Genomic DNA, 17,888 nt, shown 5'->3' on the forward strand with positions numbered 1-17,888 from the left:
TGGTTCTGAGTTTGATTTGGCCAAAAGTGGAATTTGCATGAGATTTGGAAGGCAGAATAAAGCAGCAGCCATTACTCTCTGAAGGTCATCATGGTTAGATGCAGCAATGGACAGACATGAAGGTACCAGTAGGTTCTTGCTGTCTGCTCTCCTCCAGTTCACATCCTGCTGATTGGGGGGACCTCTGGCCCTCCTGATCAGACTCAACACCACCAGATGCTTGAATGCACACCTTTCGAGGCAACAGCTCCCATAGATTTCTCCACCAGCTCTCTACTCAGAGACCCATTCAGACAGTTGGACACACCTGCCTTCTCAGATGAACTGATGGGTGACCCCTCTGATCTTTCAACTACCCCTTCAGACCTCTGCTTCCCCAGTGCCTCCCACACTAGTGGTTCTGCTTCCCTAATTGAACCTTGACTGATACAAGGTAGTGGCGACATGGCAAGATGAAGCAGCTTACCCAGGGTCACTCGGTGCACGGCGGAGCCGGAATTGGAAGCCTTGATCTGCTTCCAGAGCCCATGGTCTTAAGAACCACTGGGCAGCATTGCCTTGAAGAGGGAGACAAGGAAGGAGATTGGGAAAAAAGAAAAGACGCAAGGCTTGAAGGTTATAAATAAGGAGAGAGGAAACGGTGAGAACTAGATGGGGAGAAGGGGAGAAAAGTGAGTAATCAAAGAAAAAGGGGACGGGATAGCGGGTTTTTTGGTTTGTGTTTGTTTGTTTTGGCCACGCTGCACCAGGCTGTTTGTGAATCTTAGCTCCACAACCAGGGATCAAACCCAGGCCCCCCACAGTGAAAGTGCAGAGTCCTAACCACTGGACCGCCAGGGAATTCCCAATACTTCCTTTTTAGCTTAAAGGGGGAATTTTAAGCATTGCTAATATATGCCAGAGGACTGCTGAGTTCCAGTGTTCAATTGTTGAGGAAGCAAATGCCCTTTCGGTTTTACCCTTCTATTAGAAACTGAATCTAAAGTTTCATAAGAGGTTTGTGGTTTTTTTTCAACAGAGAACTTAATAATTTCTTAAATTCTTCACTCTCTTGTTTTAGCCTTTGTTAATCAATTTTTTAGAACCTTGAATAAATCAGTGGTAAATATCGACTTGTAAGCCAGCAACATTTATTACAGATTTTGTTCATGAGTTGAGAAATCAAATATTTTTATGCAACAGAACGATGACTAATCATTTAATTTCAGATCATCATTTTCAACTGGGGTAATTAACAATTTAACTGTGATATTCAACATGAGGGATGTGGCAAACTTTGCACATAATTCCAAAATAGAGGTGTGAAATATCATTTTCCCATGTGACTACTTGATTTACCCTAGATATTTACTATGAATAATATTACAGTTGCCAGGGAGGCATAGAAATTAGTTAAAAATCTTATTGGATTTTCTTTTCCACTTGGAAGCAGCTGAGACTCTGAGTACAGAAAATGCTCTTCAAATGTCCTGATGTTCATGCAGGCGAGAGGACATTGTGCCTGACTCTAAGGAGAAATCATCCCATCTCCACCATCATCCCACATGACTGCCCGTGCACTGCTCTTGACTTGCATTTTAAGCATTGGTCAGAATGTTTTTGGCAAGACTGTGCCAGGATTACGGGTTTTATGAGAGGACAGGGACAGAAGAAGTCCTCTGGCCCCAAACCATCCCTTCTCTCCTTTAGGCCTGGTCCTCCCTCTAAGCTCCATGATGCCTCAGTCCCTAGTCAAGGAGCCAGGCTGCAAAGGGATAAGGGGACACCAGACTTGCTGTGACAACCCATTGCTCTCTTCCTGTCCCAAGATGAGGTTGAGAAGGGCAGGCTCAACTCAATGTATGGTTTAAAATGCAGTTATTTTAAAAGACAACCTCTCTTCTGGATTTCTTTCACTAGATTTTGATGAGTTCTGCCTCTTAAGAGGTTACCATAGGCCTCAGAATGACATCAGAAGGCAAATTTTTGATTTATTATTATTTATGTATATATATGATTATAAATAATATGGTTGCTAATTCTCTTATAATTAATTATCATTATATTATAATAAATAATTGTTCATTATTTACTATCACTGTGGAAAGAAGGGGAAATATCAGTCCCTGGGAGTTTCTGGAGCGAGGCCTGGAAAAGCTCCTTTAGCCCATGAAGCCCAACCCCTTAAACCCAACCCCTCAGCAGCCAGCAGCACAGGTAACTGGCCACATGGAGCCCTAACCTTCAGCCTTTGTCTTATACTCTCTGTATGCCCCCTCTTGTACTTCTTTTCCCTACCAGTTCTCAGCCCTCCCAGAGTCTGGCCTCCTGGGTTATTTTCTTATCTGTAGCCCCAGGCAGGACTCTGCTTACCACCTCCCTGGTGCTGACCTCTGCCTCTCCCTCTGTTCACAATTCCTGGTGAGACCCTGGGCTGCCACTCCTCAGCACAGACCCTCCCAGGTAGCAACTTCCCAGTTCATCCAACACAAAAGAGGACCTGAGCATAAAGGCAGAGAGCCGAGAGACATGGTGTTCCCTAAGTAAGCCTCAATTCTGGGGGCAGCTATTAACAGCTTACTCTCCAGTCCCTGCGTTATGATTCTGGGTGACAATATGGCCATCGTGGTGTCAACATTATGCTTTTGCACTAAGAGTTCCTCCAGATGACTGCGGGCTTTTATCTGGACTCTGAAATGCATGGCAGGACAGCTGGAAACAATGGACAGGAGATGTGACAGAAGATGCAAAACAGAGAGCAGACATTCAAAGATCAAGTGTATTTGCCTTGCCTGGGTCTATCAGCAGATAAGGCGCTCCTATACCATGGAGGCAGCACCCAATAAAGACCCAGATCCACTACTTCATTCATGGCCTTCACTTGGGGCCTTTTATACTTGATTCAACTTGTACTCTGCTTCCACACTTGGTCTTGATCAACTGAAATTCTGAGCTTTTGACTCATCTCCTCAATGGTCTGAGTTGTATCCCTTGGGTTAGGGTTAGATACTGATCCTCTATTACAGGCTTTGATTTGCCTTCTCAGGAACACTTCAAACATGCTTTGTGGAGCACAGGTACCATGCAGCCCAGAACCAGCAATAATCCCTACAATCCCTACACCCACTCCTATATGGGACTCCAGCCCTCAGCATAGCCCAGTTTGCTCCAATCCCCAAGAAAGGGATTAGAACAATTGTCGAGTGAGTATAGTGAGGGAGACGGGGAAGGATTTACTAACATTTCTGAGCACTTTTTATAAGCCAAGTGTTTTTCTGGACGTTTTGTTCATAGTATCACCTTTAATTTTCATGATCCATTAGAATGTAAATTCCTTGAGGTCAGAGACCTTGGCTGTTGTTATCTCCAGTGCCCAGAACAGTGCCAGATGCATAGAAAATGCTAGAAAATATTGGTTGAGCACACCTATCACCGAGATCTTGATTTCTAAATGCCATTCCCCAATCAAAGGAGCCAAGGCTCTTTGGAGAGATGGCTGATTCTAGAGCTGGAGCAGAGAAAATAGAATACGAGCCCAAAGCATGTTGTAGTCCCAGAAAGAAAGTAGTGCTCAGAAAAACAAAAGGATGTAGGTGTGTCAGAGGGCCATAGGAACCAACCTGAAAAAGCTCCCCATGGCCAAAGCTAGAACAATTTGAATAGCAAGATAAATAACATGGCATTAGATATTACCTAAAATATAAAATATACACAAGTCCATATGAATGAATAAATGAATAAGAAACAACTCTTTCTTACCCAAGAACTCCAAATATTACATGTACCGCCCTCCAAGAGGTAGAGCTTAATTCCCTGCTCCACATTCCCACCCTGAGGACTGGCTCCAACCTGTACCCAGCCCTGTTTTCAGGGTTGATCACTCTAGCTAGACATTTACAGCTTGTAATGATCTTTTCCCAGTAGGTGACCCAAGTTAAGACAATTTTAATAACTATTTGCTTGTTTAATATAACCAGGTCAAATCCTGCCCTTAATATACACAATTTATATTAAATTGTTTGAGTATTTTATACAGTTATCCAAGGGCTGAGAAAATATTTTCTTTTGTGTCATATGATTTCAATAATAACTTATATTTATTAAAGGCCTATGAGTAAGCATATATGTTCATTACTGTAATCTCGTATTATTATCACTCATTTTTACAGATGAGGAAACTGAGTCAGTGAGGTTAAATGACTTGCCCACACAACTAGCAAACGATAAAGCCAAAATTTAAACTTACTCTGATTTCTACACCTATATTTTTCCCACTGTGCCGTACTGCCTCACCAAAAATCTAAAAGTCCTATAGATACAGTATTCCATGTGCAAAGCACTATGAAAGCAGGTAGAGCTAAAATTATGCCTACCAATTTGTTTCAGTTTCTAGATGTGTGCTGTGCTTATTGTTTCTTGCCTGATGACTTACTTTCTCTACTTGCCTGACAGAGAAGGTAACAGATGCAGAGTGTGAGAGCAGAAGGAAAACAAAATGTGTCCTGATGCCAAAGTCAAAATTAACTGTAATAAGAGAGAAAAGTTGAAGAAGGCAATATTCTTTGTGATAGAGTTTAGTTTAGATCACCCATGCTTCTACAACATTTTGCAAATCATAGAAGATATTGGAAGTCTACCTTGGTTTGGGTTTTTTTTTTTTTTTAATTGTTTCTTAAACGGAAATGGTTGCAGATTTTTAAAGAATAGTTTGTTTAATGTTCCTCGCTTATTTGCTCACATGCCTTTATTTCCCTGTTGGGTTCAGTGATCCATGGAGATCACCATGTCTTATTTATCACTTTATCCCAGTGCTTGCCAAAAAGTAGGTACCCCAAAAGTAATGATTGAGTGAAGGAACACATGAAGGAAGGAACAACAAGTAAATTATTATCTAATCAACAATGGTACAAAGGAGATGGGGTATCCACGGCTGAAGTCTTTTCTCTCCCAACCAAAGAGTTCATTCCAGTCCCTATCAATCCTCTTGACTTCAATCCTCTTGACTTCAGTTTACAGGGTGCTTAAAAGGCAGATTCAAATTCAGCTCACACCCACTGAGAACCTGCTATGTGTCAGGATCTTTCATGTACAATAATATTCCGTAATGCATCTAATAACTCTGTAGCTATTTTTATCCCCATTGTTCAGATGAGGATTCTTAGGCTCAAAGAAGTGAAACGCTTTGCCCGGGGGTCACACAGCTAATAAGGGGAAGGGTTGGAAGCTGAGCCTGGTCTCAATGAAAGATCAGCACACACTCCACTCCCTCACTGCAGCTTCCCCACAGTGTACCAACATGATGTCTACCATTTACCGTATTTCTGTAGAATTTATGGCACACCTTTTTTACCACTTAACATTCCTGAAATAGGGATGCATTTTATAAATGAGATAGCCTCTTCAATTACTTGAGATGTGGTCATGGTTTCTCAAAAAATAAATCCACCATCCCCCTCCTGTATCATTACCTCTGACCAAGAGCTGGTGTTGGAGCCTCTATTCTGTTTGTAGTGTCAAAAGGAAGCTAAAAGAACCTAACTGCAATAATTTAAAGAACAGTAGGAAGGCATCTCTGATCAAAAAACTTTTCTGCATTGTTTTTATTTTGTCACTTGACTACCAGACATTCTTAATTTATAGTAGTTTAATTGGCTTATTTCCTTTTAATTCCAACTGAGATCACCTCAGAGGCAATAAGGATTTTAATTGGGAATGGACTGAGGGCAGTTAGGGAGTTGAAGCCATTTGAGGGGGTAGTAGAGTATTTTGGGAAAGATAAGAAGGTGCCTCAGGGGAAAGTTAAACAATAGGGGCTGGCTTAAGGAGTGGAGTTTAAAATGGAATAAACATTTTAAGAAGATAAAATACAGTCCAAACAAAGACGACCATACATTAAAAAGAATATTTGTAAGAGACTGTGGCAGGAGGGTGATGTTAAGAGCAGAGGGAAGCTCTTATTTCACATTTACGAATAAGTTAACCAAATGCTCATGGTGAAGTGAAATGGTCCTTAACTTATATTCTGACACTAAAACCATTTAAAAATCACTGATTATTACACTACCCTAAAACAACTGTCACCTTTTGTGTCTTTTATCAACCAAAAAAAATTCTCAAAATTAAATATCTAGTTCTTGATCAATGAGTATCTAGGAGGCCAGAAATCTTGTGCATTTGACCCAGGGTCATTGGATCCACTTTTCCTCTCTCATCTAGGAAGTCTCATCAGCTTAACAAAAATTCTGTCCTGACCCAGAAGTCACAGGTCAATTTCCAGGTCAAGGCCAAGGCACTTGTGCAACTAGTTCTATGCCCAGTGGGCACAGCAGTGGAGTAATAGTCTCTCTCTCACTGACCTGAAAGGTCTGTATCCCAGTTTACTGGGCAAGCCAACATGATGCCTACCATATCAGCAGCACCATCTAACAGTCCTCTAACCTACAGTTCCTGTTGAGGGGATGGTAGGGAGTGTGAAGGTCAGGGGAGATCCCAAGCCTTTCCTTAAACATGGGTGGCCATGTTTTGTATCTCATGAACTAATCCCATGGCTTTTGCTAACTGGACTAGGGAAGGGCATCTGACTCAAGGAAAGCCAATTTGTAGACTACCCAGCAGCCTACAAAGTAATCTGGTACAAGAGCTCTTTCTGATGGTTGTCCAAATTGGACCGAGTTCTATCTCTTTGAAAGACGAATGATACAGAGATGCAAAGACACAATGATGCAAAGAAAGACAACTGGCAATTGGAAGTGGAAGAAGGAGACAGACACAGAAAGGAGCAGATTCAAAGAGAGAAGCTAAGTTGCTTTAGTGGTGGAACAGTAAAGATTGACAAGGACCCTGAATACCCTTCCAGTTCTATTTTCTGAGACAGCTGGCCACGGTTCCTATTTTTCCTGAGATGTTTTGTTTATTCAGATTTATCCTGAGTTTTCTTGAGCTCCAGTGCATTGGTCAGAACTGGCTAAGTTTTGTGGTGGTAACAGGAACACGAACATCTCAGTAGTTTAACACAACAGATTAATTCACTCTTCACAGAATCTGCTCCAGATCTAGGAGAATGTCTAGGGCCTATGTCCTTCAACATTCCAGACTTCTAGCTGAAAACTCATCACTGGCTTTTAAATTCTTCTCCTACATGTGATCTATTACTTCTACTAACAGCCATTGGCCAGAGCTTATCACATTGTCCACTCAACTGCAAGGAAGCTGAGAAATGGGATTTTCCAAGTACTGAGAAGAAAACTGGAAATATGGGTGAATCAGGTACTTAACATATGGGATACCTTGCTACCGTATGTTTAACCTTTTCTTCGTGCCTTATTTTAATCATTTTAGCCCTTCATACACTTCACTGAAACCCATCAGGTAGTGTTACATTCATGTCATTTATTCACTTTGATTCACTCTCAGACACACCCAGCCACACCTCATGCCACTAGCAAATTTGATACCTCATGATAAATAGCAAGACTTATAGCAAGCAGGGACTTGCACTGTTGAGTAGATGCTTTCAGCAGCCCTTTTTTTTTCCTTCTAAAATAAAAATAGTATCAGAGGATGATGGATTTTTGCCATGTGGTAAGGGGGAGGGAGAAGGTAATGAGAGCTAATGAGATCATCTCAGTAGGACCAAACTACTGTAATTTATTTCTTTGCAAATTATTATAAAAAGAGTAAGTTAAATCTGAAAAGAAAAAAAGAGAGTTAAAATTTACTGAGTATCTACTATGTACCATTGCCTCACACAGACATTATCTCATTTATCACCAAGCAATATCTATGGGCTAGATTTACTATTTTCCAGCTGATAAAACCAAGACATGAAGAGGTTATATGATTTTCCCAAAGTCACACAGTTATGATGACTGAGTATTCATTCCAGGTTAATAAATCCAGATCTCCAAATTCATGCTTTAACAATTTCACGAAGCAGAAGCAGCAGCAAGCCTAAAATACATTCTGGGAGAGACATTCCAGATTTTCTGGGGCTATTCCTAGAAGAAGTAAGATTCAGGCAGGATTGAACTGATTTTAGGAAAGCCCCCAAGGGTTTTAAAGATGGTGATCTCATGCATTCATTTATGCATTCGCTTATTCAAAAAGATTTAATGAGTGAGGATAAAAAGGAAGTGAAGATGAAAAGACAAGATTGAAAATCCCTGTTCTCAAGCTGCTCACTATATTTAGGCATAGCCCCACGAGTAAACAGACAATGATGATATCGTGGCATAAGAGCTATGATAGGAATAAGCAAGTGGTGTTGAGAGTCCTAACCTAATGTTACCATTCAGTTCCCTGTGAAACAGACTCTGAGATGGAGATTTATGTGCAGAAGGCTTGTTCTCATGATCAACACCTGTAGGAAGAAGTGAAAGAAGGTGAACCGGCCAGAAGAATAAGTTGGGCTGTGATGCAGTTGCAACAAAGTCCTCTGCCTTTGCAAGAGAGAACTATAGGGCTAGGATGGCCTGCAGCATTGTCCCAGTTGGGGCCACGGGACCAGCCTTTATACTTCTGTATACCTCTGTGACTAATCATTGAGTATGCGCTGCCCTTAGGAAGGAAGGCATGACGTTAAGTAAGTGACTCTTCAACCCAGGGTAATCTCCAAAATGAAATTTAGCAGAGATCTAAACTGCTACCAACACTCTGAGCAGTTAGAAGGATAAGTGTTTTAGTCCTGAGGAGGTAGAGGAATCCAAGCATCATGCCATCGCATCCACTTCACCCACCTTCAGGGAGGGTTTCCTGGACAAGGTGACCCTGGAGCTGAGTCCTAAAGGACAAGCAGGAGTTATCCAGGGGAAGGGCACGTACAAAGACATGACAGCCTGAGGAGAGTGCATTCAGGGTGGTTTGTCACGCCTGTAGGAAGGAGTAACGCCTAAGGGAGAGCAGTAAGCGCTGAGGTTTAGATGCAGAGCATGACGCTCTATGCTAAGGAGTTTGGACTTCTTCCTAAAGGCAATGGGAAGACATTCAAAATTTTTATTCAGAGAGTGATATAATCAGATTTGCTTTGTAGAAAGATCATTCTGGCAACAGGTGGAGAATATATTAGAAGAGGATGAAACTGAGGAAGGGAAGCAGACTCATTAGGACGCTGTGGCAGTGATCCAGAGAGAAGAAGAATACTTGAATTGACAAGTAGCAGTAGCAGTGAGAATGGATATTCCAGGGATTTTCAGTGGACAAAACTGAGAAACTTTGACATCAATTAAATGTTATGGGTAGGGAAAATTAAAAAGTCAAGAATGACTCAGAGGGGACTTCCCTGGTGGCACAGTGGTTAAGAATCCACCTGCCAATGCAGGGGACACGGGTTTGAGCCCTGGTCCGGGAAGATCCCACATGCCGCAGAGCAACTAAGCCCCTGCGCCACAACTACTGAGCCTGTGCTCTAGAGCCCACAAGCCACAACTACTGAAGCCCACGCGCCTACAACCCATGCTCCTCAACAAGAGCAGCCACCGCAATGAGAAGCCTATGCACCGCAACAAAGAGTAGCCCCAGCTTGCCGCAACTAGAGAAAGCCTGCACGCAGCAACGAAGACCCAACGCAGCCTAATTAATTAATTAATTAAAAAAAAATGACTCAGAGGATGGTTCCATCCATTTGTTTATATAAATCTGGAGGGAAATATGCTAAGTTCAGTTTTGAACATGTTGTCCATAGTGCGTTCATGTGGAGGTCTCCAGCTACAGGTGTTTGCCCTCCTTGGGAGCTCAGGAGAGAAATCTAGGTTGGAGACAGAGTCGGAATTCACAGGTGGATGGTAGTAGAAGCCATGGGAATGGGCAAGATCACCCAAGGAGAATGCTCTAGAATGTACATAGACACAAAAGAAAAACAGTATTTAAAGTGGAGGGGAACCCACAAAGAAATGCTAGAAATGTATCAGGAGAGAGGGATGTCTTGGAAGTGAAAAGAGAGGAGAGTATTAAGAAGTGCCAAGTGCAGTTGATGCCACTGAAAAATAAAGATGATTTTCCAGAGGAGTAGATAGGGGATCACTGGTGACCTTGGCAAGGAACATTTCAGTGACGTGGAGAAGACAGGGTGGGAAAATAGAGAATAAAGGAAACAGGGCTGAACCTTGAAGACATTATGCCAAGTGAATATCAGCCACCAAAGGACAAATACTGTATAATTCCCCTTAAATGAGGTACCCAGAGCTCTCAACCTCAGAGACAGCAAGTGCAATGGTGGTTGCCAGGGGCTCTTGGGGTGCGGGGGAGGAGGAATAGAAAGTTATTGTTTAGTGGGTATAGAGTTTTAGTTTGAGAAGATGGAAAAGTTCTGGAAACAGGTAGCAGTGGTGGTGGCATAATAATGTGAATGTACTTAATGCCACGGAGCTGTACACTTGGAAATGGTTAAAATGGCAAGTTTTATGTTATGCATATTTTACTAAAAGGGAAAAAGAGAGATAATAAAGGAGTGAATGAGAGATGAGAAAATGGAGGGACTGAATATAGCCCTCTCTCAGGAAGCTTGAATGGGAAGAGAAAGAGAGAGAGACGGTGAGAGCTAAAAGGACCAGTGCTGTGAGCTGAGCGAGACAGAATGATGGTGAAATAGGGGCCTTGCGAGCTGCTGCTGACTCTCATTCTGGTGAACACTAAGGAAGGTTGAACGACATAACTAGAGAATGAATTTTGACCCTACAGGATGGCGGAAGGTCTTGCTCTGCCCAGAAAATTTAGTAAACCACTGATGCTCTCTTTAAGTTTAAAAAATCAACATCTAGTCTATTGTGACTGTCTATTTTTTGTAATTTATTTTTTATTGAAGTATAGTTGAATTACAGTGCTGAATTAATTACTGCTGTACAACAAAGTTACTCAGTTATATATATGTGTATATATATATATATTCTTTTTTATATTCTTTTCCATTATGGTTTATCACAGGATAGTGAATATAGTTCCCTGTGCTATACAGTAGGACCTTGTTGTGTATCCATTCTATGTACACCAGTTTGCATCTGCTAATCCCAAACTCTCAACCCAACCCTCTCCCACTCCCCTCCCCCTTGGCAACCACCAGTCTATTTTCCATGTCCCTGATTCTGTTTCTGTTTCATAGATAGGTTCATTTGTGTCATATTTTAGATTCTGCATATGAGTGATATCATATGGTATTTGTCTTTCTCTTTCTGACTTACTTCACTTAGAATGATAATCTCTACTTGCATCCATCTTGTTGCTCATTGTGACTCTCTTAAGCAGCTAATAGAGGCCACATGTCACTTCCATATTAAATTGGTCAATCGCATAAAGTAGTAAGTCATATATGATGAATAGACACGATGGTAATATTGTGATACGTTAAGTTTTTATTTTTCAATTACATGTTGGATGTAATGTTTTATTCAAGAAAGGGCAAAACATTTATAAATTTTGAAGCTCACTAAGATTTCAGGAAAGAGTATTGTCTAAATTTCACGAGTGTAGTCTAAAAGTTGCACTCTTAAACATTTCCCTATTTAATTAAATTTGAATTTACTATATGTTATTTTTATAGTGTATTATTTAAAATACCTACAAGAAAAATATATTGAAGTCATGGGTTCCCTTGAGTCATAGGGGGAAAAATAGTTAAGTAAAAGAGCAAATTATTTTCTCCAGAGTGAAAAAGGGAGGGCTTCTGTTTAGAAGCACCACATTTAATTCACATACTTTTAGTTGGTCTAAGTGATCTCTGCAAATTATTATCACACACATCAGAAATAATGCTCAGACATTGCACTGTATTTGTTTCTGTCTAGACATAAGAAGTTTATGAATTACAAAAATAGGAATCTTTAATATATCTATTCATGATTATATACATATGCTCACAAGTGCTTGTGGAAGATTTGGCTGTTGGCCATAATTATGTGAATTCACATCATTTCTTAGTTATGTAAAGACACAGCACCAGGAAATCAAATATAAACAGAAATGTTCTCATTTCCAGTCCCCTGACTTGAATTGAGTCTTGAGCTTTCTGTGGCAGTTTTTAGATGCAATCTATATGAATATGTAGATGGTTTAAGAGCTTCCTTCATTTGTACGTGTGTATGGTCTTGTCTTTAAAAAATACCTTCAGGGTCATACTATGAGTCAGTAATGATGACACTAGTATATAAATTTCTGTGTCTATTATATATATGTATAATTTTTAGGGCACATCTATATGCATTATCTCAAAAAAGAATTAAATTTAAATCTTTATTTGAGATGTAAGAAGTATGTCATAACTGTCACACAAGATATATAATACAAGTATGACACAAAGACAAGTATGTCTTATGAGCCATCAATATCACACCACCTGTGTGTGCATGGGCATTAGGAAATTGAGGACATGCCACATTAAAAATGAAAGATGACACTGACCCCTGAAGTCTAGAACATGTGAACCAATTAAAAGTTGTAAGGAGAAAAAGGAAAGGAAATTAAAAGATTAGTCTTTTCTGAGAAGATGTCAAGCAGGTGGAGATAAGGTTCCCTTTCAACATTTTCCTTAATAAGCAAGAAATAGGTATGTCCTATCTTTATACTTCTGCTAAAATGCTTCCTTTCCTTTAAACGGGAAGAAAACAGGACATAATGTTCTTTTAATGAGTCTACTATCTGAGCCTCTTCTAGGTATGCAAAGTACCATTCTAGGCCAATTACTCAATTGTTGCTTTGATAAGGTCTGTCATACTAATTCAATATTTAAATGATTCCTTAGAAAATATAATGATAGTAAATGTTTTTAAAAGGAGAAATATATTCTCGTACATGTTTGAAATGCTGTCCTAATAATAGATGATGGACTCTTTTTAACTTACAGATTAATCAGTGTATATGCACTATATGAAGACCAAGGCTGGAAGAAAGAACTATCAGAGTATCTTTGGCATAAGAAATTTCGTAAGTAAATCTCTCTGTGTTGTTATAAACTTGGATCATATTTCATAAAATTTCTGAAGTCCATCAGAAGAAAGACCTACTCAAAATCAGTTACTTTTTATTAATTAAATGTTCTAAGTTTCTAAATGAGTGTGGGACCTACCTTTACAAACTCTCTGATGTTCCTAAATATCATTAGGAATCAAAGTAAAAGTAAGATTTTCCTAAAAATATCAATATTAGACTATTACCCTATCTGACGTCCAAACATTTTGAAACAAAAATCAATGCGAATGGCTTAACATGGTTTCAAAACATAATATTAACATTGGAACTGTCTTGGAAATTTTAGAAAAAGTAATTGTAGCTACACATCTTCCACTGTGTGAAAGCTCAGGAAGAAAATGTTTTGCTTTCTCTTATACTTTAAACTACATCCATTTCTTTCTTTTGAAAACCCCCCACAATTAGCAAAAGGGCTTGAACAGAACTTAACCTTTATTTATGATTATGTTTTTGTCATTGACATAAAGCGCCACTTTTGAGTGCACAAATGTATAGGTCTAAATTAAGTAATTATCTCCCACACATAGTTTTCTTGCAACACAGTAAAATGTTAAAGCTATTCAGTAACAAATAGTATTTTTGTTTGTTTGAATTGTCTATGATCATTAACCAACTGAAAAATTCTTAGGAGCTATTTTTACATTATTAAACTTTTTCATTAAAAATACACCAAACACCTAAGCAGGACATGGGACTTTAAAAGAGCATTCAGGTCGATACAACTAATGTGCAATAGATGAAAACATGATTTTCTTGAATTTCTAGGACTACTTTCCATAATTTTTTTTTTTCAAATGCTCCCTTGAATAGGTTGGAGAATAACGTCTTCTAACTAATGATTTGAGTTATCTGAAATCTGTTAGTTAAGCCAGGGGTCCCCAATCCTGGGGCCGCGGACCGGTACCACTCCGCGGCCTGTTACAAACCGGGCAGCACAGCAGGAGAGTGATGGGCGAGCGAGCGAAGCTTCATCTACTGCTCCCCATCGCTCCCCATCGCTCGCATTACCACCTGAAACCCCCCTCATCCATGGACAAATTGTCTTCCATGAAACCGGTCCCCGGTACCAAAAAGGTTGGGGACCGATGAGTTAAGCAATAGTTGGCTAATTTTTTTAAAAGACAGAGACAAATATATTACTCCCAAATTACGTTGACTGTAGTTTTTAGCTTTTTTGCCTTTTTATAGCTCAGAGGGTACATTGTGGGTCATGATTATCATTGAGATACAGCACTCTACATGGGAAAGTGTAGGAAACATAAACACTGAATTTAAGGTATGCCATGTATATTGTTCTTTAATGTAAACCCTTTGTTTACTTGGCACTGAATACCTGAATTTTAAGTTCAGAAGTCTTTGAAAAATACCTGGTGTCCTTTTTTGCTCACGAAAGTATGGTATGGGGGAAATTCAATTATTTTACCTTCCTAATACCTTGAATTCCTGATAAATTATAATCTCTCTTAACTTGTAGAAACACTTTTCAGATGCTGCCTGATTCAGTATTAACACATAATCGAACCTGGTATTAAAGTGTTGGGACTATTTTTGTTGGGCCCTGTGACACAAAATTGTGTTAGCGTTTATTTAATATGCCTATTTGTACTATTTCCCAATATAGAAAACTTTATCTGGTTTCATTAGAAAAGAAATATTCCAAAAAATTTCCAGATACTCGAAGCTCATTTCTTTAAATCCACAAATGTTTTATTTTCACCATGTCTATTTTTAGACTTTTAAAAATATGCCATACGTTTTCTTAGACAGAGAGTAATCAACATAATGTAACTGGTTGTTGATTATTCAGGTCTCGATTTTACACATTCATTATTGTACCATTTTTACATTTAACCATTTTATGCATTATCCAAGGCCCTCACAGGCTGATGTAGTGTGTTCAGGGCTGTTTCCTTTCATGTAGAGTGGTCTAGGCTGAAACGCTGTCTATGAGCCTGTGTTTGAGTAGTGACGTGTAGGAGAAAGAAATTAAGCTTCCAACCACAGGTCCACTGTTGACTAGTTATGCAATTTGGAGAAATTTATTTAACTCTTTACAGCTTCAGTTTCTTTATCAGCAAAGTGCTTATGCTAACTTGCAGAATGGTTGCAAAGAGAGAGTTAAATAATAACTGTAAAGGGTCTGGTACTCGCCAACCCTCAACCTCCTTCCTTGTTCTGCTGTGTGTCAGTTCTTGCTCCTGCCATCTCTCTTCTCTTACATTTCCTTGTCGCTTGTAGACTGTGACAGCAGGAAGCTCCTCAGATCTGTTCATCACTGTATCTCTGCCACGAATACCTGACGGTGTGGTCTCTGGTAAAATACCTGTGTTTGAATCCTGACCCTATCCATGTCTACTGTGTGCTCTTGGGCGAATTTATCAACCTCTCTCCACCTCAGTTTCCTTGTCTGTGAAATGAGGGGACTCATAGTACATACCTCATAGGATCGAATTAGCTATTTCTGTAAATATCCCTCCCACATAGTAAACATACAATAAATATAAGGGTCTGTAATGACTGGAGAAAAAAAACAATTTATTGTTTCTAATCTTCTGTGGCTCCAGAAATGAAATAATCAAGTTTATTTAAATGAGTTTAAGTATTAGACCAATTTCTACTAATAAAGTTTGTGAGCTTTAGTATAGCTTTTTTTTTTTAATAAATTCATTTATTTTTGGTTGCATTGGGTCTTCGTTGCTGCACGCAGGCTATCTCTAGTTGCGGCAAGCGGAGGCTACTCTTCATTGAGGTGGGTGGGCTTCTCATTGCGGTGGCTTCTCTTGTTGCAGAGCACAGGCTCTAGGCACGCGGGCTTCAGTAGTTGTGACGCACAGGCTTAGTTTCTCCATGGCATGTGGGATCTTCCCAGACCAGGTCTTGAACCCATGTCCCCTGCATTGGCAGGTGGATTCTCAACCACTGTGCTACCAGGGAAGCCCTAGTATAGCTTTTATACCTTTTTTTTTTCTTTTCTTTTCCTTTCTTTCTTTTTCTAGCAGCTCAGAAGTTTTATTCTTACCTCTGGGTTAGTGGGCCCTATTTTGATTGCTGAATAAATGATCTCAAGATAATTAGCATTTTTACCATACAGGACTGTGAGATAACCGATGTTTTTTTCTTACTATGTTATTTTAATCCATTTTCCCTGTTTTATTTATAGAGATAGATTTGAAGTTTCTTATAAGCTAACCAGTTTGCCTGTGTTGTCACATATAAATGTTTGCCTTTTATTCACATGGCCAACCGTGTCAATAGCCAAGGCCACAATTCAGCATGTCATCAGTAAAAATTCACAGCAGTTGTATTTCTAAATCTTAACACCAAACACATCTCATAATTGAATAGAACTGTCAGATATTTACATTATGTATTCCATTTCTTTGTGTTTAAGTATCACCTATGTGTCTTCAGTTCTTAGCTCCATCGAATCCTCTAGTTGAATAATCCGTTGGAATTTGGAAATGGAGAGTAAAAAATGAGGGTAGATGGCTATTGTTGAGGAGTGAATAGTAACATTGTTTAGGAGAGCAAAATAATCGCTTAAGTGGTATACACTCGTGGTTCAATTAAATCTAGAAATTGAATAAACAAAAGTTTCAAGTGAACCTCAAGTTATGAAAGGGATTATTTCTTATTTTGTATCAATCTCACTATACCTATAAAACAAGGTTTTTACTGTGTTCCTTCTTATGCTTATCAATCAAGACATAATTCGACTCTTGATCATAATATCAGTATCAATATCAGCAGAATTCTAATGGCAATTTCTTCCCTCTGTGTTAAGAGTTACACATAAGCTCTAAACAGGCACAAGTTATCATCAATGTGATAATTCTCTTCTGTTTCCTGGACATGTTTGGTTACCCATGAGATCGAAGAGACCGCTTGAACCACACACTTGTTAGGTTTGGTTGCCCAGGATCTAGGTGCAGCAGGCTAGAGACTGGAAATTCCAAAACTTTCCCACGGAACAGATGAGAGCTTGAGGGACAGGGTATTCCTGGCAGGATCAGAACATTCCAGAAGGCATTTGGCATTTGCTCAGTGATTGCAACATAGCAGATATTTTTCCAAGGGGGAAGGTGAGAGGCAACAGTGACTGCCAGTGAAGACCATTCCCAAATCTCAGATCTGACTCCAAATTAGTGACAGGGTCACTAATCAGGCCCTTTGTGACTCTCGCAGCTTTACATGAGGATCTGTCTTCAGAGTGATTTGACCTATTCTGATTTTCTTATTACATATCACCTAGTTGTCAGCAACCCCTAGCCCAGTCTAACCCTCCAGTGTATTATCTGTTGGAATTTGGAATTGATGAGGGTCATAGCTATGGTTGAGGAATGGATAGCAAATTGCTTTGGATAGCAAAATAATCTCATAAATGTTATCATAGGGTTCTAACTGAACAATGAAATTTAGAAATGGAGTAAACAAAAGTTCAAACTGAACCTGCAATTACAAAAGGGCTTATTATCTTATTTTATATCAGTCCTACTACTTCATGTGTACAGACAAGGTTTTCACTGATTTTTTTTTACTGAATTTATTCTTCTCAATCAGTAAAACTACTTCTGAGTGACAGAGCTTTCTTGAATTCTAGTCTTCTGGGAGGTAAGAATTACTTTTCACAATTCTCCTAAATATTGTGAAATCTGGCCAGTCAGAAACTAAAATGTAGATGTCTATCATAGTAATGATAATCTCATTAGCCAAGTTGCTTTCTTTAAAAGTATATACTACTGGTGGACTTTTTCAGCACCATTTTCCCCTCTATATCAAGAGATTATTTTTTTCATTTTCCAGATATAGTCTCTGAAATTCTTAAATCCAGGGAGAAACCAGTGAGTGCAAGCAAGATGTCCAATAAACAAAGGGAGACCCAGGCTAACACACCATGACTTAGGACAGGCTATCGTGAGAGTGTGTAAGAGAGGGAATTATAGGAGAGTTTTACG

At 39.4% G+C, this 17,888-nt stretch overlaps 1 protein-coding gene across 1 annotated transcript in view; it reads left to right on the top strand.

Annotated features, from left to right (window-relative positions):
* The window catches only part of PELI1 (pellino E3 ubiquitin protein ligase 1), a 137,995-nt gene that overhangs the window by 52,735 nt on the left and 67,372 nt on the right, over positions 1-17,888 (top strand). Inside the window, exon 3 of the mRNA XM_073791312.1 lies at positions 12,809-12,888. The gene's annotated coding sequence lies outside the window, so the exon portion shown is untranslated. The remainder of the gene's footprint in view (positions 1-12,808; positions 12,889-17,888) is intronic.

Source organism: Tursiops truncatus, chromosome 14 (genome assembly GCF_011762595.2).
Source record: "Tursiops truncatus isolate mTurTru1 chromosome 14, mTurTru1.mat.Y, whole genome shotgun sequence".
Lineage (NCBI taxonomy): Eukaryota > Metazoa > Chordata > Mammalia > Artiodactyla > Delphinidae > Tursiops > Tursiops truncatus.